This window comes from Mandrillus leucophaeus, unplaced genomic scaffold (genome assembly GCF_000951045.1).
Source record: "Mandrillus leucophaeus isolate KB7577 unplaced genomic scaffold, Mleu.le_1.0 Scaffold189, whole genome shotgun sequence".
In the NCBI taxonomy this organism is placed as follows: Eukaryota; Metazoa; Chordata; class Mammalia; order Primates; family Cercopithecidae; genus Mandrillus; species Mandrillus leucophaeus.
The window spans coordinates 676,860-700,709 of NW_012101909.1; the positions used below are offsets into that span (position 1 = coordinate 676,860).

Sequence of the window (23,850 nt, forward strand, 5' to 3'; positions counted from 1 at the left end):
AAAGAAAAAAGGAAAAGAAAAAGAAAAGGAAAATACTGCAGAGCGGATTAGACAAGGAAAGAGCATGTCTAGTCAGATGGATGCATTAGCGATTGCGACCAACCTATTACATCATTAATAATTATCAAGTGGCAGTGGCACACAACAGTAAGCATTTATTCTCCCTGAGTTGCAGGCTGGCCAGCTCCGAGGCAGCTACGGCTGTTGTTTCTCATGGCATCTGTGCATTGCTGCGTGGTTCTGGTCCACATCTTTCATCCTTTTTCCGCCAGCCAGGACATGTCCTTCTCCTGCAGTAGCAAGTGGACACCTGCAAAGCCTCTTTGGACATGCCCAAAGGGACAGCGCACACGGAGACCCACGGTGAGTTAAGGAAACATGAGTGGATTAATGTGATGGGAACAGAGAGTGTGTGTGGGCATGCCTGGTGAAGAAACCAGAAGTTTCTTTCGTACGCAGTGGGGAGCACCGGGGGGTTTTGAGCATCAGAGTGAAGCGTCAGGGAAAGTAATCTACCATGTAAGCACACCATGAACAAAGGTAGCAGTAGATTCTAGGGGCTGGGAAATCAGATGGGATTGAAAGTCAGGCTTAGGAATGGCACATTGATCCTGAATGCAGGGCCAAGGAGGAACCGATGACATGCCTGTTCTGTTTTTTGTTTTTGTTCTGCTGCTTTGTTTTAGAGACAGAGTCTCGTTCTGTCACCCAGGCTGGACTGCAGTGGCTTGATCATGGTTCACTGCAGCCTCAATCTCCCAGCCTCAAGTGATCCTCCCACTTCAGTCTCCTACGTAGTTGGAACTATACAGGTGCACCACAGCGCCCAGCTAATTAAAAAAAAAAAAATTCTTTTGTACTGTAGAGATAGGGTCTCACTATGTTGCCCAGGCTGTTCTCCAACTCCTGGCCTCAAGTAATCCTTCCACCTCGGCCTCCTGAAGTACTGAGATTACAGACATGAGCCACCACACTCAATCAACACCTGACCTTTTTAACCAGGGAAAAGAATGTTCTACAGGCACTCTTCTCCTTACGATGACGTTAAGATTTCAGTGGTGGTCTCTAATCCAGTTGTTCTTAAATCCAAATCGATGCCATTCAAAGGAATCACATATACTCATCTCTGAAAAGCTAAACTTTCCTCTTAATTCTTTTGTAGTTATCTGATTCTAACTTCTACTGACTTTTCCACATGCTCTCTGATTTTGCTCTTATTGGACATGAGACAGTTTCATATATTCATAAATCAACTCAAATATAGGGCTCACCACGGCAAACCTGCAATTGGGGAATGCTGCCAAGGTGTCTCAGGGAGTGCTAGCAGGCCCCGTTATCTATTCCTCACTTCTTTCTGGATAATACAGTCTCTGACTTTTAGTTCAGCATATGGCCACCTGGATTGAAGACTACATTTCCCAGGTTCCTTTGCAGTCAGACGTGATTAATTCTGAGCAATGGGATATAAGCAGAAGTTCATGTGTGATTCCCAGGAAGTGTTCTTTAATGCAAAGAGGTGTGCCTTTCTCCACCTCTTTATCATTTGTACTAACTGGAAGATGGATTGCAGGGCTGGACTGGAACAGCCATGTAGGACTGGAGGAAAGTACACCCTGAAGATGGTCAGGAAGCTCCTTTGAGAGAGGCTGGTTACTGGATGATTTCATGAAGCCACTCTACCAGCCCCAGACAGCCTCCTTATGGCTTCTTTGAAATGGGAAAGAATTAGATTGCAGTCTCACTGAAGCTGTTGTTATTTTGCAACTTTTTCTCACTCTGTCCTACTTGCAGTCAGGTGTAAAATCATCACATGACCTCTGATTACTCCCCAGGCGGGCAAAGACAGAGATGACATGTTTTGGTTGTGATGCAAGATTTTGTTCAGGTTTACGGAATTGGGTAAGTTGTGTGCATAAGAAGAAGCACCGCTTTAATGCACAAGGAGAGGCAAGCAGGAAGAGGAAGTAGGAGGAAGTGGCCCCAATGTGTTCACTGAATGCTAAGAGCAGCTGAAGAAACCAGGTGTGACAGATGTGGTGGTTTAGGCTTTCCCTGCAGGCAAGGGAGACATCATGACCTCGCTTCATTCCTTATTTCTTCATTTTCCCTCAGTGACTCCCTCCTTGGTGGGGGAGGCAGGTGACGTGTAGAAATCCACAGAAAGGGCTGGGCACAGTAGCTCATGCCTATAATCCCGGCACTTTGGGAGGCTTAGGCGGGAGAATTACCTGAGGTCGGGAGTTTGAGACCAGCCTGACCAACATGGAGAAACCCCATCTCTACTAAAAATACAAAATTAGCAGGGCGTGGTGGCACATGCCTGTAATCCCAGCTAGTCGGGATGCTGAGGCAGGAGAATCGCTTGAACCTGGGAGGTGGAGGTTGCGGTGAGCCGAGATCGCACCATTGCACCCCAGCCTGGGCAACAGGAGCAAAATTCCATCTCAAAAAAGAAAAAAAAAAAATCCACCAAGAGTGCAGGGCAGTCCCTGGATGCAGGTCCTTACGGGGCTGGTTCTCACACTTCAGTGTACATAAGAATCCTATGGAGAACTTGTTTAAAAGATAGATCCTGGCTGTGTGCAGTGGCTGGTGCCTGTAACCCCGGAACTTTGGGGGACCCAGGCGGGAGGAAGGCTTGAGACCAGGAATTCAAGACCAGCCTGAGCAATGTAGCAAGACCTCATCTCTACAAAAGTAAAAAATTAGCCAGGTGTAGTGATGCATGTCTGTAGTCTCAGCTACTTGGGAGGCTGAGGTGGGAGGATTGCCTGAGCCCAGGAGTTTGAGGCTACAATGAGCTGTGATTGCACCACTGCACTTCAGCCTGGGCAGAGTGACAGAGCGAGACCCTGTCTCAAAAATAAAAAATAAAAATAAATAAAAGGTAGATCCCCCAGGTCCCAGTCCCTGAGATTCTGACCCAGAGAGGCCAAGGGCAGGGCTGAGGAACCTGCATTTAAGCAAGGATGACCTCTTGGCAAGTGAATCTCATGCAGGTGGTCGGAGGCCCCTCTTTGAAAAACATGGCTCTGAGAGCTAGCTGGCCAGCCCCTGAGGCTGGGTGGCCCTATGCCTGCTTTGCTCTCCACTGAACACCCGGCGCCCTGCATGCTGCTGACCAGGGGCTGCTCACTGCCCCTCTATTAGCACCGAGGAGCCACTGTGCGTTCTTGAGCAAAAGTGTGACCTAAAGAACACTTCCACTTCTCCCAGTTCTGCTGCCCTGGAGCCTGCTGAGGGAGAACAAAAGAAATGTCTAATCCTATGAGAACTGAGGATTTTCTTTTTCAAAAAAAATCAGGTTCTCAGGCCAGCATTTTGATAGTGTTGTGGCTTAGCCTCCTTTCTGACTTTGCAGCTGGTGTCTGACTCCCGCAGTGAACTCTGTGCTTAGTATTAGGTGACTCGTTCTTTTGGAGACGGGTCCTGAGATGCTGGCCTGAGACCTGGGGGGAGGGCCCTTGCAGAGCTCCACACTAGCACCGCTCGGTCCCATGTCTTCGTGCTTCCTCACCTGCTGCTCACCAACCCTCCCTGCGGCAGCACAGCAGCTCAGCTTGTGCTCCTCTCACTGTTGAGGAAACTGAGGCTCCAAGAGGTTGGGATACTTTATCCAAGTTGAGGCTGCAAAGTTGGCATTTGGGCACACACCCGGGTGTGCGTCCCAGCCCTGGTGGCTCCGTTAGGTGAGATGTGATGCACATTGTTTGCATAGTGTTGCTTTTTGTCCCAACCCCCAGAAGCGAGGCTGGCCACACACCTAGCTAGAGGTATGGGCCTCACCTTCTAGTGGAATTTGAGTGGCCCTGGATTCCCACTGATGTCCTCAGCAGTCTCCCCAAATCAGGCACAGTGCCTTAAAATGCCACCATCTCCATCCTTTGGGTTAAGGTATTGTTTAAAATGTGCCCTTAGGAAAAGCAATAAGCTTTCATGTAAATTTATGCAGAGGCACCTGTCTGACCTGTCCGCCCTCTGGAAACTGAGTCTTCTCACAGCTCAGGAAACACAGGCACAGCCCTCCTTAGCATAGGTACTGAGGCTGCTGAATTTCCCTCCCTTTTGTCCCTCTCTCCCCTCCTGGGTCCCCTGCGCTCCAGTGAAATCTGAGAGTGTGCCTCTCTGGGTAGTCACAGTGCCTTGGGTCAAACACCTCAGACTCTGCAGATAGAGTTTCAGGTTTGGGCCAGGCAGAAGGGGTAGATTTGAGAGGCCTTCAGAGTCCCAGGGAAGGCCACTGCTGATTTATAAGGCTGGTCCTGGGGACTTGAGAGAGAGAGGCTGAGGGCAGAAGTGGGGCCTCTATGGGTCCAAAGAGGGGTGGGGAGAGGTCAGAGGTCAGCCAGACCTCCCGGGGATGTCACCCTGCAAGGCAGATGTGGTCCAGGCTTCAGCCAACAATGTGTTCAGGCTGCATCATTAGAGATGAATTGATGGTTGATTACCAATAATAACCTCTCCAAAGCAAAGCCAGATGGGGAATGAATTTAATGAGGAGGGAAATGAGCTGACAGCGGCTTCATGGGGGGCCTTGGATCAGGGACTTTCAGAACCAGAAGGGACTATTTACAAAGTCCAGTCCATCCGCTGACTCAGGAAGAGAATCCTGATAGAAGCATCACCCCCAAGGGATTACTCAGCCTTTGCAAGCCTTCCAGTGGCAAAGGGCTCCCTACTCATGGCTGCCTTTCTGGGTCCCACCTCTCCATCTGTAAATTCAGGGCTTTCTCCAGGCTGTCCCTGCCTGCTCCCAGTCTCTGACCCTTAGATTCTTTCACCCAGAGGATCTTAACTGTAGTTACGACAGTCATGGCTAAAGGGACAGTCTGAAGTGCCTTGTCAAAGGTTGATAGGTGGGGAATTCCTCCTGGATGCTTCTAAACAAGGTTTTGCTCGTGAGTCCTGAATCCCTGCACAGGCCAAGGGGGTCAGAAGATCAGGAGACACCTGGAGATGACCTGAGCCGACAGCGAGCAGGGGACAAGCAGTCATTTCCTTGCAGACTGCACGTGGGGCACAGTCTGGCAGCCCCAGGATAGACAGGGCACCAGAGGCGGGGCTTTGTGAGTGTGATTGTCCAGCAGAGCACTTGTCTGGTGTGCCTTTTATTTGAAAGTTCTCCTTTCACCACAGTGACCCCACTCCCTGTGGTCATACTCCCCTCTGAGGCTCACAGATCCCATTACTCACCCGCACCTGAAGGCATCTGAATTTGCCCTTCCTGCCTGCTCACCCCTCTACCAGGACACCCTTCCAACTTAGCACTGCCCATGGCTTGACCCCTGCTCACCCTGGGCTCACCCACCCTCCTGGCTCCCAGCATGAGACTAAGCTCACCATGGTTATGATTTCGCATGGTTTTTTGTTTGTTTGTTTGTTTTTTGTTTTTTTTTTGAGACAGTGTCTCGCTCTGTCACCTAGGCTGTAGTACAGTGGCACGATCTCCGCTCACGGCAACCTCCGTCTCCCGGGTTCAAGCGATTCTCCTGCCTCAGCCTCCCAAGTAGCTGGGACTATAGGCGCCCACCACTATGCCTGGCTAATCTTTGTATTTTTAGTAAAGATGGAGTTTCACCATGTTGGCCAAGCTGGTTTGGATCTCCTGACCTCAGGTGATCCCTTGCCTCTGCCTCCCAAAGTGCTGGGATTCCAGGCGAGAGCCACCGTACCCGGCTGGCATGGTTTCTTAGACCCCTTCATCTGTCCTGCTTCCTGGAGGCCCGGGCTCTACAATGCTTGATGGAAGGTGCCACATCTCAACCTGGGCAAAATTTGAGCCTGACTACTTCGTTTTGTTTTATTGATAAATACAAAACACACATAACATAAAATCTATCATTTTAACCATTTTAAGTGTACAGTCACATCAAGGACATTCACATTAAGTACATTAGCAATGTTGCATAACCATCACCACAATTTCCAGAACTTTCATCCCCCCAAATAGAAACCCCCAATCCATGAAGCACCCCATTCTCCACTCCCCCAGTGCCTGGTAACCTCTAATCTACTTTCTATCAATGTGCCTGTTCTAGGTACTTCCTATAAGTGGAGTCATAAAATATTTGTGGTTTTATGTCTGGTTGATTTCACTTGGCATGATGTCTTCAAAGTTCATCCACGTGGTAGCATGTGTCAGAATTTCATTCCTTTTTAGTGGCTGAATATCATCCCATTGTGTGTATATACCCACTTGGTCTAACCATTCATTCATCCACTGATGAACACTCGAGAATATCATCTCATTGTGTGTATATACCCACTTGGTCTAACTATTCATTCATCCACTGATAAACAGTCGAGAATATCATCCCGTTGTGTGTATATACCCACTCGGTTTATTCATCCACTGATGAACACTCAAGGTGTTTCTACCTTTTGGCTATTGTGAATAGTACTACATAATAACTGAGGTACAAATATCTGTTTGAGTCCCCGTATCCTGTTCTTTTGGCTATATGTCTAAGAGAGGAATTGCTGGGTCATATGTTTAACTTTTTGAGAAACAAAACAGTTTTCCTGAGCCTTGCTCTTAAATCCAGGTAAAATATTACCCCCATTGTGAAGCGTTTAGTCCCCAGCTCTCTCCCCTTCTCCTAAGTCAAAATCCATCTAGCCCTCCTCTGTGCTCCAAGGCCACCTGTGTGCATGATGAATACAGCTCCTATCACTTGGTCTCTGGTCATCTGCTTACTGGTGTCCATGCTACAAGGGCCCTGGAGGCAGGGACAGCGTCTTGTCTGGTCTCACATCCCAGAGCCTAGTGCAGTGGTTGCTCATGATAGGCCCCATAAATGATGACATGAACCCACATTCGTTTGAATGGGTGATCGGTTGCTCACTCACTCACTACTTAACTGATTGACCAACTGGCTAAACTAATACAGCACTTCTCCCTGTTCTCTGCCAAATTATGCCCTTTTCTTCTTGGCTGCAAAAGGGGTGCTCATGACCTGTCTACCTGTGAAGTGCTTAAGTGTGGGGTAAAGGATTTGATACTCACTAGCCATGTTGCCATGGGAAAGTTTTCTAAGCTCTCAGAGCCTCAGTGTCTTCATCTGCACGGTGGGGTTAACAATATGACCTACAGCAGGAGGCTGGTGTGCAGGTGAAGTGTTAAGTGCTTAACACAGTGCTCGGCCACAGCAATGCTCCACATGTGTTAACCAGCAGTCAGAGCATCAGGAGAATCCTGCTTAATCTCTTTCTGGTTGATGCCTCCCACATCTTCCTAGTTAGATTTTGGATTTCAAATCCAGAACCTAAGTCAGTACCTGGCACACAGTAGGTACTCAATAAATATTGAATGAATAAATTGCTAGTTTATCTTCAACTCCAGTGAGCCATAGCTTTCTTTCTAGTAGCCAGAACAATTTGAGACCAGTAACATGTTCTGGGAGTGTTATTAGTCAGGCTGTTTTCACCTGTAATGAAGAGAAAATATTATTAATGAAGGCTTAAACCACGAGTTCGTTTATTATTGACTTGGCATGTCCTGCATTTGGAGTAGGTATGATATTCGATGAGTTCAGAGGCTCAACAATGTAATCAAGGCTCCATGGTCTTTTCATTTTTTCACTCCTCTAACCACAGTATACGGGCTTCCATTTTCTAGTTTATTGCGTCGTTGCTGCAAGATGGTTGCCCAGCTCATGAATCCATACCCTCACATCATAGTGATCGGCAAGAGGGAAAGGAAGAGAGGAAAGGCTTCTGTGTGTCTCTCTTTTTTATCAGAAAGGAAAATTTCCCCTAGAAATTGCAGCACACACCACACCATTCCCTAGCCTATAGGCATATCCTATTGGCCAGACCTGGGTGACATACTCATGCCAGTGGGGGTCTGGAGGGCTCTTCTCTGCAGAAGATAAAGCAGAGAATGAATCAGTGCCCTAACCCCCACCAAGTCCTCCGTAACTCAGCCTTCAAAAGACTGGCACCATATTTTTATCCTTCAGACAGGACATCAGAAGATAATTCCCCAGGCATTTCACCACCCAAAAGGAAAAACCTGAAGACATCGACCCAGGAGTTTCCCAAAAAAGGGCCCACCGGGATCACCTTACACTGAAGCTCAAAGTTGACGTGCCCTGCTCACCTACTCAGAGTTTCCAATTTGCATTTTGGTTCCTTCCCATCCACCACTACGTTTAATTACAAGGAGATGACCAAGGGTTATCGGACTTCCTAGAAAAGCTTCTAATAAGGAAGACAGAGATCACACAACCTGGAGGCAGCAGAGACGAAGCAGGAAGAAGAAGAAAAAAAATGCTTAAAGATCATTAATATCTCCAGAGAAATAAGAGAAGATGTCACGTATCAAGAACAGAATGTTATTTTAAGAAGAACATTGAGAGAACAAAAAAAGAAGAGTTCTTGGAAATCAAAAACATGAGAGCAGGCACATGAAATTCAATAGAAGAGGTGGAAGATTAACTTGGGGAAATCTCCCAGAAAGTAGAGCAAAGAGTCAAAGACATGGAAAACCCAAGAGGAGTTCTAGCAGGAGAAACAGGAGAGAGCAAGAGGAGAACACACAAAACAGAGATGATGAAATCCTTCTCAAAATACTTCCAGAATATTTCCTGATCTGGAAGAATATGAGTTTCAGAACTGTTGTGAAAATGGGTTCTTCGGGGTCTTCATCTCTTGCATGCGCCAGGATTCAAGGAGAATTTCACAGCATCCCACATTAAGCAGTAAGAAATGGTCTTTACTGGAGAAAGAGAAGACAAGGCCAAGGGTTGTAGGAAAAGCCATGAAGACAAGGGATGGGAACCCCCGAGGTTTCCCTCATTCCACAGAGGGTGCTGCTGGGGTGCAGTGCGCTTCTGGTTCTAGGAAAGGACCCCATCTTCACTGTGGATTTCACTTTTATATCCCCCTTTACAGGCAACTGTAATAAAATTGCCTTGTCTTGGGAGTAATAATGGACTTCTGGGCATCGGGCAGTCTGGATCCAGGGTACCTGATGTTTGTCGTTGTTGGTAACCAGCTGCCCAGCATCTGGAGGCCCTGGAGTCTGTGGGAGCTTGTAGGCCCAGGATCCCATTGGGGGACAAGTTTGGGGAAGGAAGATGTTGGTCCTGTAGGAAGTAGAGCTTAGGCGTAGCTCCTCCTACTGAGAGATGCGGATCCGAAGTGCAGCCAGCTTATGTCTAGGCAGCCCAGAACAGGCTCGAGGGTCTTTTTAATAATTCTGCTCTCTGCACCATGAACACTAAGTGGCCCACTGAGCTTCCAGCACCGTGGCTGAAAACAGTTCCACTCCAATGACAACCACTGGGAATTTTCGGAACGCACCAAGAACAAGGAGAAGATCCTACCAACTTCCAGGGAGAAAAGTACAGGTTATACATGAGGGGTCAGTGATGCCAACGGACTTCAACGTCTCAGCCTCCATACTGGCAGAGAAGAGGATGAAGCAAGACCCTCAATAGTCTAAAGAAACTTAATTTCCACCCCAGAATTCTATATCCATGCAAATTATCAGTCAGGTGGGAGAAGATGTTGTTCAGCCATGCAAAGTCTCCAAAAATTGTCACCCCAATCTTTTCTTAGAGAGCTACTAGAAGTTGTTCACCATTAAAACCAAGGAAGAGGATGCAAGGAACAAAATACACATTAAAGAAGAGCCAAGATAATTTCCAGGAGGGTAGTACAGGGACACTTAAAAGGGGCAGTGGGCAGCCAGTCCAGACCAGTGCAGTCATTATCATGACTCTGCTGCTATGCCACAGTGCTAGTCAGATGATACACTTCCAACGCAAGAGAGTAAACCAAGGAAGAGAATGCCATGAGATCCAGGACACACAGGCTCCAACTCAGAGGAAAGGCAAAGGGAATTTTAAGAGTGACAGTGGCTGGGTGCAGTGGCTCATGCCTGTAATCCCAGAACTTTGGGAGGCTGAGGTGGGGCAGATCACAAGGTCAGGAGACCATCCTGACTAACACAGTGAAACCATGTCTCTACTAAAAGTACAAAAAATTAGCCAGGCGTGGCAGTGGGTGCCTGTAGTCCCAGCTACTCGGGATGCTGGGGCAGGAGAATGGAAGGCGGAGCTTGCAGTGAGCCTAGATTGCGCCACTGCACTCCAGCCTGGGCGACAGTGCAAGACTCCATCTCAAAAAAAAAAAAAAAAAAGAAAAGAAAAGAAAAAAGAGTGACAGCAAAAGGAAGTCACAGGTTGACAACTGGATGGCAGGCCTAGAGAAGAGCAAATTCAGATTGGTGGAAAATGAAGTCTCCAGTAGAGACAACTCCAAGAAAAAAAACTGGAAATAACAAGTTACTTTCTATGATTGACTTTATGGAAAAGTATATGGTGGGAAGAATATGCAATGGGTACAAAGAAAGCTAAGCAAATGAAAACAACAAAGAAATTATTAACTTTGGGAAAAACAAAAGCAAAAAAAAGAAAACAACATGTATTACAATACACAGCTGTGAATAAATTTTGCAAAGGCATAATAGCCTAGACCGAATGTTGATTTAAGCAAAAATTGTAAAATAGCTATATCGGAAGGATGGGTGAGAGGAAGGAGAGAGGAGAGAAAAGATTTTTTTGTAAGACCACTAAACCTAATCTATCATAATAAACCAATAGGTAAGACCTATGATTAAGGAATCAAAAGATAGCAGCATAGGCATATTCTTCAAACATATAGAAGTGAGTAATTTCCAGGAGAAACAATGGAGTTTAGTACTTGCCTTTAAGGAAGAAGTGGTATAGTTGGGAAGAGTGGTGCCAGGAACTGTCACATTATATCATAAGCTGCTTAGTACTACTTGGCTTTTTCATTTGCTTTTTGTTTTTTTGAGACAGGATCTCCTGTGTTTTCTAGGCTGGAGTGCAGTGGCACAATCATGGCTCACTGAAGCCTCAGTCTCCTGGGCTCAGGTGATCCTTCCACGTCAGCCTCCCAAGCAGCTGCGACCACAGGTGCATAGGGGTCTCACTATGTTGCCCAGGCTGGCCTTGAACTCCTGGGCTTAAGTGATCCTCTCGCCTCGGCCTCACAAAGTACTGGGATTACAGGTGTGAGCTACTGTACCCAGCCTGTTTGGATTTTTTAAATGGGCGTATATATCATCCTGATTTTTATAATTAACTAAATAAAGTACAGCAATATTGAAAGGCAATGACTGAAATTTTTTCAATGTCTGATTTGATTGACTGATGAGCACTGTACAAAGACTTATGAATTTGCTCTTACTTCAGAGCTTTAGGTCTGTGATTCTCCCCAGAGGGGTGAATATTTCCAAGATACACAATAAGCATTTGTGGACTGAAGTAATGAATCAACAGATGAACCAACAAGCTACAACCACCAAAGTCTAAGCATAATGTACTTATGGTACATTATAGTGGAACTCAGGAAGTCCCCTTTCTCTCTAGGAGGTCTTGTGGTCCCAATTCCAGAATAGGGGACAACTAGCACCATGGCACAGGTGCCTGTGTGTATAGGGCCTTGATCTTGGTTAGTTGGACTTCTTTGGTAGAAAGAAACAAGGCTTAACTAGACCACCTTAAGAAAGTAGAATGTACTTATAAGAACCCAGTAGGCATTGGTGTCGTGCGGACAGAAGCCATCTCTTAGGGACTTGTGTTAGTCAGGGTTCTCCAGAGAAAAGCAACCACTAGGATAGAGAGAGATATATCGGAGGGGATTTATTATGGAATTGGTTCACGTGGTTATGGAAGCTGAGAAGCCCCACGATCTGCCATCTACAAGATAGAGAACAGGGAAGCTGGTGCTGGAATTTCACTGGAGTCCACAATCTGGAGAACCTGGGGAACTGATGGTATTACTCTCAGTCAGAGGCCAAAGGCCTAAGAATTTGGGCTCTGGGAAGTGCCAGGGTCTGAAGGTCTGAGAACCTGGAGTTCTGATGCCCAAGGGTGGGAGAAGATGAGCATCCCAGGAAAAGAAGAGAGAGCGAGTATGCCCTTCCTGTGCCTTCTCATTCTATTCAGCCCCTCAGCCGATCGGACGATGCCCTTCCATGTGGCAAGGGTGTTCTCTACTCCATCCACTGACTCAAATGGCAACCCCTTCTGGAAACAGCCTCACAGAGGCACCTAGAAATAATGTTCACCAGCTACTTGGGCAGCACTTAGCCTAGTCAAGTTGACACCTGAAATTAACCATCACAGGGACCAAGGCAGGCAATGCTGCCCAAGATCCAGTGGGCTCTCTGTAGCGGATGGTGGGGCCCAGGAAGTCCCTTTCCTCTCTAGGAGGTCTTGTGGTTCCAATTCCAGAACAGGGCACAACTAACACCACAGCACAGATCCCTGTGTTTATAGGACCTTGATCTTGGTTAGTTGGACTTCTTTGGTAGAAAGAAACCAAGCCTTACCTAGACCACCTTAAGAAAGGTGGAAGTGCTGGGCAGGAAACTGGGCAGGACAGGACAGACTGGGAAAGCCACTCCAGGCCTCCCTGGGGACCTACCCCCTCTGGGGTCATGCCTTCCTGAATGCTCTTCTCTGCTTCCCTAGGGGAACTGGACAGTGCTGAACAGCCTTGCTCTGCCTGGGGGAATTTCCAGCCGTATGAGTCCCTCCTCCCCACTGCTGAGCTCAGAAACCTCATCTCTGCAGCCTCCTTGCAACAACGCCCCACGCAGGTGACCTAGATTGCACCATTTAGTCTCACCCCAACAGGCTTTGACCAAACATGGGCACCTGAAAAAGAAAGTACCACAGGGCAGAGGTACCAGCCTGGGACAGTGGCCCTGGCTTCCTCTGTGGCATGGTGTGGGCTATCCTGCCTGGTAGCTGAGCCTGCAGCCCGACTCCCAGCCTGCCAAATGATTCTGTGTGGATCTTGGTTTAGGTTCTCCCAGCAGCAGACACTGATTCAGGTATTCAAGTATAAGGATTTATTTGAGAGGGGATGCCGGAAGACAATGGTACGAGACAAGGGAAGGAAGGGAAGGTAGGAGAAGAGAAGGAAGCTAATAAGGTTATCAAACGTGGCAGATTGTTTCATGGATGTGACTCCTCCCATTGCAGTATCCTCAATTCTTGTTAAAGAACTTGATCACCCTTCCTATCCAGAGGTGGAGTATATTTCTCCACCCCCTTGAATCTGGCCAGTCTTGAGACTTGTTTTGGCCAATAGAATATGGTAGACTTGGCATTGAGTGGGTTCTGGAACCTAGGCCTAAAGACGTCCGGCCACTTTTGCCTGGGCCCTCTCTGAATGCTGCCCTGAGACCATCTTATAAGGAAGCCCATCTAGCCTCCTGAAGGATGAGAGATCACGTTGAGGGGAACCAAGGCACCCAGCCACCCGCCAGATGTGTGAGTGAGCCCGTCTTGGGCCTTCTGCCCTGGCCAGCCTCCAGCTGAACACAGCTGCAAGCATGAGCCTGGGCAAACCCAGCAGAAGACCCACCAGCTAACCCAGACAATCATGAGAAACAATTCATCATTATTGCTTTAGGCCACAGCATTTTAGGATGATTTGTTCCATAGCAAAAGATAACTGTTATTTTAAACCAGTTACCACTGAGGGTAACCAGAGCTCAATCCTGCAGGGGAACTCTGGGAGACAGTGTAGACCAGGCCTCAGTGTTACCTTGATCAAAGGAAGGGAGAGCTGGGGTACTTATTCACCACCTCCCCACCCATCATTGGTTGAGAGCTGCTCCACGGGCATTAGCTCCAGCACTTCCAGTTTGCCCCACACACAGGCCAAGTATGTTCCCCACAGCCAGCAAGCTGTGCATTGTCACAGTAAGCTGACTTCAGGGTGTGGCATGAATGCAAGGGCTCTGGCCACAGCACTAACACGGCCTTCTCCAGTGCGTAGCCCAGAGCCCTTTGCAGAACCTTCTTTTCCATTCATTAAACTAGAGTCAATGCCTGTCGCTTGCCTCCTGGAACCCTGGCTGGTGAATGTGTTTCTGCATTGCAGTCCTTCCTGGCTACCAGCTGACTTGGCCTCTCTCTATTCTGCAGTCCATTTTCCACAGTGGATTGGCTTTACCCACCTCCATTTCCCCAGACGGCAGTGTTCTTCCAGCCAGGTGGTCACTAAGTGGCCCGCACATGGGCCGCCTGCAGCCGGGAGCCTGGCTGGGCCAAAGTTCAGTCACACCCATGGTCATGGAGTTTGTGCAGGCACCATGGCCGATCTGCCCAATGAGGTGGGGGAGAGGCATTCGTGTCTGGATTCCTGCCCCTGCCCCATCTCACTGTGGGTCTTTGCCTGTTGTTCCTCAATTCAGAATCTTGGGGACATGGAGCTCTCCATCTGCAGTGGGGATTCCTGATACCCAAAAGTACTTGCCCTTCCTTCAGGCTCCCCATGACATCCCCAACCCCCTAATGCCACTTAGAAGTGAGATGTATGCCTGCACTCCAAACTGGAACCTGACATGCATTTTCCCACATACACCATGCTCTAAATGGTGACCAAGCACAGTTAACGTTGCATTGCTAACTCCAGGAACATTATGAGTTAAATAGGAATGTGTGGACTGGCCTGAAAAACCAACCACCATTTATAACTTGGTTTCTATGGGGAAATGCATTCTGAGTTCCAAACAACTGGCTCACATAGAGATTTCTGGAACACAGCCTGGTCGCCACGTTGGGAACTGTAGGTGGCTTCTCAGTATACCCAATTAACATGGTCATTGTAGGCAGCTAACGGTGAGCTCTCGCTCCAGGCTTGGCGAGCCCTGAAGAAAGGTGTGGGATACTCCAGGCAACCTCGTGGAGTACTCTACTCCTTCCTTCTGGAAGCTGGAAGTGGCCTCGGAGCTGAGGGGGACACCAAAGGCCACCTAGCTCTCCAGGATAACATTCCTGACTGACTCTACTCACACGCTTCCAAGCCCAAGGGCCTCGCTGCCTCACGGAGATTATGGGGCCACCTGTCACTATCCAACAATTCTTTCTCTACTGGGCTGAAATCTACACTTCTCTTTCTAACACCCCCTACCCCAATTTCACCCTTCAAACCTTGCTCAAACATTCTCTGTGAAGCCCTTCAGCTGCTGCCGTAACAGACAAGTCACAAATGTTTCAAATTAGATCTCCTTATTAAATATTGGATATTCCTGGCTGGCAGGCATGCAGCATTTCCCATCTGGTGAGTTAGGGTCCTCAGGTCCAGTCAACCTGCCAGCCTCCCCTGGGCAGGTGGGAAGGAGAACAGAGAGAAGGCATACCTGCTTCTCAACAGCCAACATATCTTATCTTGGAAGTGACCCAGCATTACTACTCAGTGTCATTGGCAAGAACTAGTCACGTGGAAAAGTAACGATCATCACTCATATTTGGCAGGCATTCAGGGTGTGCCTGGTTTTGTCCTCAGAACTTGACGCTGTTAACTCTATTAGCCCTCTTTCACCCTAGGATTGAGTTCTATTGCCATGCACTATATTACAGATAGGGACGTTGAGGCCCTGAAGTTAAGTGACTTGTCCAACGTCAGAACCAGGATGTGGAGGAGCTGGGCTGCAAACGCGCACACTCCAGCTCAGAGCTGGGGTATACTGGAACAAACTGCCCTGCTTGGGACACGTAAGAGGTCTTCAGTCTTGTGCACTGTATTTATTGTAAAGACATACAGCACTCTTCCATTCAAGAGAAGGAGGAGAGGGGAGGGAGCATGAAGACTAGTGGCTTCTTCAGGGCTGGAGAGGAAAAGAAAGGCTCTCCTAGAAATTAAGAGAGCCTGAACCCTAACTTGGATGATGGTCTGGATGCCTCGCTTCCCAGGTGAGAAAGCAGCACTCATGGGGCCGTGTGGGTCTAAGGGCTGTGGTCTCTCCTCACCACCACCTGGGTGCGCCCCTGTCAGCCACCTGTTGCCAGAGTGTGGCACAGCAGCTGTGCCCGAGCACCCCCTCACCCCACACCCAACTTCTGCTCTCTGCAGCCAAGAGGCTCGGAGACAGGAGAGGGGAGGCCAACCTGGGCCAAAGACCCCAGTGGACTTTTCTGCAGGGACCTGCAGCAAATGCCAGCCTCTAGCCCCTTCCTCCTCCTCCTCCTCTTCCTCCTCAGCCACATCCCACAGCAAGGTCCAGACCAGCTCCAGATCCGAGGCCCTTCACCCACCCACAAGGCTCCTCCTTTCCAACCCGTGGTCCTTGGGTGGCTGAGAGACCGGGGCTGGGGAAGGACACTGGAGGAGTGTGGGCCCCACTATTAGGTTGGGGGACAGATATGGGCTTAGGCTGAGACAGTGAAAGCAGAGTAGGCAGGAAAGCATTTAGGGGCCAGGCCTGGGATTTTCTTTGTCACCTCCCCCAAGAGCTCTGAACAATGGGCACCATGATCCGATTTGCCTGTTAGAAAGATCAGTCTAGCAGCAGGTGAGAAAAGTGAGGCTCTGAGGTCTTAAGAGGCTACTAAGATATTAAAATATACACGATAGGAAGATCTGAGATTAGAGCCCCCCTTTTTATGTGCCCTGTAGTTGCAACTTTGTCACATGGACCCAAGAAAGCTATCTGGTCTCTAGCTCTGTAAAGGCTGCAGCTCCCAGCTGTCACTTCATGGCCACTCTATCCTTAGTCTGGCTTCCAGCATCTTCCGGTTGCTCCCTTCCTTGGCTTACCACACCCTTAATTTCAGGGTGCCCTGCACAAGTCCCTCATCCCCTGGACAAGTCCCCACCATCAGGCAGAGGAAGAGCTTTGGGCAACAAGCCTCTCATAAGGACTCAGGCCTCGGGCGGGCGGAGGGGACAGGTGCCTGGAGGATAGGCAGCATGCCCCTGCCCTCTGAAGGAGAGCGTGACAGAAGATAAAAGCTCCCCAGCGATGGGACCAGTGTGTACTGAGTGACACAGATTAGGGGCACAGACAGAGTCCAAACAGGGAGAGGACAAAGTGTCCCAGGTGGGTGGGGGCTTCAGGGAGGAGGGTGACTTGAGTTTCACCTCTGATTTGAAATGCAACAGACACTCTCGCCTCTGTCCCCATCTCCAAGCTGAGTCTCCCAGTGGAAAGACCCCAGCATCACCCTCCCCCTGCTCTCAGCACTTCAAAGCAGGGACCCTTGCTGAAGGAGAGGCCCCGGCCCAGCCCTGCCATCCTCCCCATTCAGGGGCCTGCAGTGGCATCTGGAGCCAGGGGATTTTTCGTCAGCTCCTGGTCAGTAAGTAGCTCCCAGCTGTAACCTTCCCCTCTGAAATCTGCATGTTATTCACTCTTTCACCTACTCCACATGCACAGGCCTGGACCTACCTGCACACCATCCACCCCTAACCCTCAAAGTCTTCGTGCCCCACCCCAGGGTGCTCATGACACAGATGCGCAGTTGCCGGCCTCTCCCTCGGGAAACTTCCTCCAGGGGCCCCTATTCTCCCTGCCTACTTCAGGTCTCTTCACACGAGCCTTTGGTTAGGGGACCATGGCAAGTCACCTGACCTCTCAGGGCCTGCATTTCCTCATCCAGGGAATGGGATCATCATTCCTACAACTCAGACTGTTGTGAGAGGCGCAGTGGCCAGCAAATGCCAGGACCTCCTGGGAGTGTGCGCCCACTCCCTTCACCTAGGGGACAGAACCAGACATGAGCTCCTGAATCCCTGCCCTCAAAACGATTCAAATCTCTAGTGCCTTCTCTCAAGGTAAAGTCATGGCAGGGCTTGTCCTGATAAATATGATCTGGATTCCAGAAGGCTTTGGTGGGAGCATGGGAGGGCACAGAGCCCTTCACAGAGCTTTAAAGCAAGTCGGGTTTCCAGGTAAGGCCACCTGCTCCATTGTGTCTGTAATCCACTCCCACCTGTGCAGGAAAGTTTTCATTTTCCTGTGTGATTTTCTCTGGGGTTTATTTCTGGCTTTTAGTTCTATGCCTGTTCTGGATCCTGCAGTTTACTCCTTGTGCTCTGTGTGCACCCCCAATCCCATTCTATGGAGTAGTTCAAGGGTGGGGGGAATTTCATCACTTCTATCTCATATCCCCAGGCTGCCTGGGGATGCTGATCGCAGCCTCCTGGCATTTTGCATAGTGTCGGAATCTTGCTAATTTGGTGCCCCCGCTGCACCTACTCTCAAAACCCTTTGCCTCCCATAGCACAAAAACACCCAGAAATTCCTGTGTGTAATATTTCCTAGCCATAGAAAATGGGTATCCTAGAAAAACACTTCATAGCATGGAGAAATGTTCACTGTATGTTGCTGAGTGAAAGGGCAGGTTACAAAGCAGTACATGTAGGTGATCCAAGTTTTATTTTTAAAATATATGTATAGGCTGGGCATGGTGGCTCACACTTATAATCCCAGCACTTTGGGAGGGCGAGTGGGCAGATCACCTGAGGTCAGGAGTTCAAGACCGGCCTGGCCAACGTGGAGACCAGCCTGGCCAACATGGCAAAACCCCATCTCCATTAAAAATACAAAAACTACCTGTGCATGGTGGCACACCTGTAGTCCCAGCTACTCGGGAGGCTGAGGCAGGAGAATTGCTTGAACCCAGGAGGCGGAGGTTGCTGTGAGCCCAGATCATGCCACTGCACTCTGGCCTGGGTGACAGAGCAAGACTCTGCCTGAAAAAAAATAGTGAATAAATAAAAATAAAAACAAATAAATATATATCTGAAAATAAGAAGCTACCATGGTGTTCATAGGGTGGAGTAATTACAGGAAAGTTTTAATTTTCTTTTTCTTGCATTGTAACTTTTAAAAACACATTTTATACAGGTATTTGTTATCAGATTAACGATGTTTCATAGGCACCCAAAACCTTAATTTTACCATGTTCACTTCCCTGCCCCCTAGAAAACATCAAAGGCTCCTTCTAGCCCATATAATAAAGTCAGTGAGAGACCTTTCATGCGGGAAGCATCTGGGTTAGTGATTTTTAACTATTTGGGAGCTGCAGACCTTTCAGAGAATCTGATTATAATTGTGGGCCTCTCTCCAGAAAAGTACACATAGATGCAAAATGTATGTGATTTGGCAAGAGGTTCTTAGACTCCCATGAAATCTGTGCATGAACTTCAGGTTGAAAGCTTCTAATCCAAGTAAATCCCCAGGTTTTATGGATGAGGAAGCAGGCCAGGAAAGTGAAACCAATTTACCAAAGTTTCCAGCAGGTTAGTAGCATTTAGATTCCTTTAAGGCCTTCTAGTGTTTGGCTCCTACCAACCCCATCTCCCACTACTGCCCTACACAGACAAATTGGTCTCCACTCCACCAGCTTCATCTTCCCCAGGCTTTCCTCCAGCATTGCTCCTCATCCCTCTGCTAAATGCCCTTTCTTCTCCCCTCTACATTCCTAATCCTCCTCATCGGGATCAAGACTGCCCTCAGCTGCAGATAAATGAATCCCTCCTCCCCCAGTAAAAGTGGCTCAAACATCCAATGGTATATTCTATAATATCTGGGTAGAGTAAGTCCAGGGGTGAGCAATCCAGGGCTGGTGTGGAAACTCCATAAAATTGTCAGGAACCCAGGCTGCTTCTGTCTTTTTGCTCTGGCATCCCCATACACCCACTCCATACCCCAAGTATGCCTTGCAGACCAAGATGTCTGCCAGGAAGCAAAAAGGAGGACAGGGAGAACAACAATGAACGCACATCTCCCCTGTGAGCCACTTCTTTTGAAGCAGACTTCCTCAAAGTCGCACACACCACCTCGGCTGCATCGCATCCACAGGACCCAGGCTCATGTCCACATCTAACTATAAGGGAGGCTAGGCAACTCTTCTCAACTGAGCACAGGGTTCTATTACTAGGGAAGAAGAGTGCAATGGATATTGGCTAGGCAACCTTCAGCCTTCACTATGCCATCTCTAAAGCTGAGTTCAAATCTCACTTCATTTATAAAGCCTTGCCTGCTCATTCCCAACTGTTAGCAGTCTTAGCTTCCAATGAAACCTTCTAATTTGTGTCTAAGCCCCTTATGTTCAATTTCCCATACCCAGCTACTAGTTAAATATTTTATTGCCATTTAAAGTGGCTTTCTCGGCCGGGCGCGGTGCCTCAAGCCTGTAATCCCAGCACTTTGGGAGGCCGAGGCGGGCGGATCACGAGGTCAGGAGATCGAGACCATCCTGGCTAACAAGGTGAAACCCCGTCTCTACTAAAAATACAAAAAACTAGCCGGGCGTGGTGGCGGGCACCTGTAGTCCCAGCTACTCGGAGGCTGAGGCGGAAGAATGGCGTGAACCCGGGAGGTGGAGCTTGCAGTGAGCCGAGATCGGGCCACTGCACTCCAGCCTGGGCCACACAGCGAGACTCTGTCTCAAAAAAATAAATAAATAAATAAAGTGGCTTTCTCCTACAACATATCAAAGTCTGTATAATGCAGGTAAGGTAGTGCTTTGAGGGAAGTTTATAACACTAAATGTTTTTATCAGAAAAAAAGAAAGATCTCAAATAGTAAAATAAGCTTCCACCTGAACAAACTAGAAAAAGAAAAGTAAATTAACCCAAAGCAAGCAGAAGGAGATGCATAAAGAACAGAAAAACAATGAACAAAATCAATGGAACCAAAGCTGGTTCTTTGAAAAAATTAATAGAACTTATACACATCTAGCCAGCCATACTAGGAGAGAGAGAGAGAGAGAGAGAAAGAGAGAGAGAAAGAGAAGACACAAATTACCAAGATGAGAATTGAGAGAGGAGACAGCACTACAGACTTCACAGACATTAAGAGGATAATAAGAGAATGTAGGTAATTTCTTACACAAACAACCAAATTTACTCAAAAAGCAGCAGATAACCTAAATAGTTGTATATCCATTAAATAAATTGAATCCATGGTTTAATACCTTTCAATAAAGATAACTCCAGGGCTTCCCATTCTATCAAACATTTAAGGAAAAAATAATACCAATTCTACACAATATCTTCCAAAAGTAAGAGGAAGAAATACTCTCCAACTCATTTTACCAAGCCAGAATTACCCTAATGACAAAACCAGACAACGATATTACAAGAAAAATAAAGTAAAAACCAATATCTATCCCTCATGAACATAGATGCAAAAATCCTTAACAAAATAGAAAAATGAACTCAGCAATTAAAAACAAAAAGATAATGTACTAAGACCAAGTGAGTCTTATTCTAGAAATTTGAGACTGGTTCAACATTTGAAAATCAATGTAATTCACTATATTGACAAAGTAATAAAGAAAAGCAATGTGATTATTTTATTAGATACAAAAAGGCATTTGACGAGATTCAACATGCCTTCATAACAAAAACTCTCAGCATACTAGGTATGGAAGAAACTTCCTTAACTTGATAAAGAGCATCGTAGAAACCCTGCAGGCCAAGCATAGTGACTTAGGCCTGTAATCCCAGCACTTTGGGAGGTGAAGGCAGGCAGATCACGAGGTCAGGAATTTAAGACCAGCCTGGCCAACAAGGTGAGACCCTGTCTCTACTAAATATACAAAAATTAGCCAGGCTTGGTGCTGCACACCTGTAATCCCAGCTACTCAGGAGGTGGAGGCAGGAGAATCGCTGGAACCCAGGAGGCAGAGGTTGCAGTGAGCTGAGATCGCACTATTGCACTCCAGCCCGGGCAACAGAGCGAGACTCTGTCTCAGGAAAAAACAAAACAAAACAAAGCAACAACAACAACAAAAAACCCTACAGCTAACAGCATACTTAATGGTGACACACTAAATGCTTTCCTCCTAACATCAAGAATAAGAGAAGGCTGTCCTTTCTCACCTCTCTTATTCAACATTGCCCTGGAATTTCTACTCAATACAATAGGCAAGGCAAAGAAATGAAAGGCATATAGACTGGAAATAAATAAATAAAATGGTCTCCACTCACAAGTAACATGATTATCTTTGTGGGAAATCCCAAAGAATCTACAAAATGCCCCTAGAACTCAAAAGTAAGTTTAGCAAGTTTGCAGGATACAAGAAAAACATACAAAAATCAATTGTAGGATGAGCATCGTGGCTCATGCCTCTAATTGTAGCACTTTGGGAGGCCGAGGTAGGAGGGTCACTTGAGGCCAGGAGTTCAAGACCAGCTTGGACAACATAGTGAGACCCCCACCTCTACAAAAAATGAAAATAAAAAATTAGTCAGGCATGGTGATGCATGCCTATAGTCCTAACTACTTGGGAGGCTGAGGTGGGAAGATTACTTGGGCCCAGGAGTTCAAGAGTTCAAGGTTGCAGTGAGCTACGATCACACCATGGCACTACAGCCTGGGTGATAAAATGAGATTCTGACTCTAAAAAAAAAAAAAAAAAAAAATCAATTGCATTTTAAGTACCCCTGCTCTGAACAATATGCAAAATTACAATTCAAAAAAAATTTAAGGTACTATTTACTATAGCACCCAAAAATGAAATTCTTGAGTATAAATCTAATAATATATATGTAGGATCTGTCTGCTGAAAACTATAAAATACTACTGAAGGAAATCAAAGATAAGTGGATAGACACAGAGAATTCATGGAAAAAAACACTCAATATTGTTAAAATGTCAGCTATGCCCAGATTGATCTCTAGATTCAACACAATCTCAATTAAAACCCAATGGGAATTTTTTGTAGATATAAACAAGCTGGTTACTTTTTCCTCCTGAGGCAGGAGCATGGCTTGAACCCGGGAGGCGGAGGTTGCAGTGAGCTGAGACAGTGCCACTGCGCTTCAGCCTGGGCGACAGAGCCAGACTCTGTCTCAAAAATAAAATAAGATAAAATAAAATAAAATAAAATAAAATAAAATAAAATATAGGGCAGCACATGGAATTTTGGGGTGATGGAACTATGTCGGGCCACTGGTGGTAAGTATATGACTGTATGCACTGGCCAAAACCCTTAAAACTATACATCACAAAGAGTAAATACTTATATGTAAAAGTTTTTTAAATTAAATGTTTCCTTCTAGCCTTTCCTGTTATAAATCTCCTCAAAATGGAGACCATGACATTCCCTGAGCAGCCCAGCTCCAGAGCTCTAGCTCTGGGGAAAGCAGGAGGTAATTTAGAAAAGCGAGACTGGAAAAATGGGTGGAGAAAGGAGGAAACCACTAGAAATGGAAATGCAAATCCCAACATTTCCCATCATTGCTAACGTTTCCTGCAGCCTTGGCACCAGGCATGGCCCAGGTCGAAATACGGAAGAAAACAGAATTTCCCTTTGGATGTCTTCTCTCTTTTCCCATCTCTCCCTTCCAGGGACCTTCTGCCTCCATCAGGGAATCCATACAGGGGCCTCAGTTGCTTCTATCGCAGGGATTTGCATATTAAAAGACATTGCAGGATATGTCAGATCTTATCTGGATCCATGAAGGAATTTGGGACCTTAGTTCAAAAGTGTGATGAGAGTGATGGGGAGTACGATGGGGAAAGGGGAAGGAGGAACACTGCACAATACCCAACATTCCTCCCTGAATCTGAGGCATCCTTTCCAGCATTGCCTCCTGCCCCCATCCCCAGGGAGAGGACGCTCCATACTCAGGTCTAGGCACGAGCCAGTTTATCAGATCCTCTTAAAAGTGATAATAGGGGAGGTGGCCGGGCGCAATGGCTCACGCCTATAATCCCAACTCTTTGGGAGGCCAAGGCAGTTAGATTGCTTGAGTTCAGGCGTTTGAGACCAGCCTGGCCAACATGGCAAAACCCCATCTCTACAAAAAATACAAAAATTAGCCGGGCATGGTGGCAGGCGCCTGTAGTCCCAGTTACTCAGGAGGCTGAGGTGGGAGGATTGCTTGAGCCCAGGAGGCGGAGATTGCAGTGGGCTGAGATTGCGCCACTGCCTTCCAGCCTGGGTGACAGAGACTCTGTCAAAGAAAAAGAGAAAGAAAGAAAGAAAAGAAAGAAAGAAAGAAAGAAAGAAAGAAAGAAAGAAAGAAAGAAAGAAAGAAAGAAAGAAAGAAAGAAAGAAA

At 47.3% G+C, this 23,850-nt stretch overlaps 1 protein-coding gene across 1 annotated transcript in view; it reads right to left on the reverse strand.

Annotated features, from left to right (window-relative positions):
- The window catches only part of LOC105538284, a 44,556-nt gene that overhangs the window by 9,689 nt on the left and 11,017 nt on the right, over nucleotides 1–23,850 (reverse strand).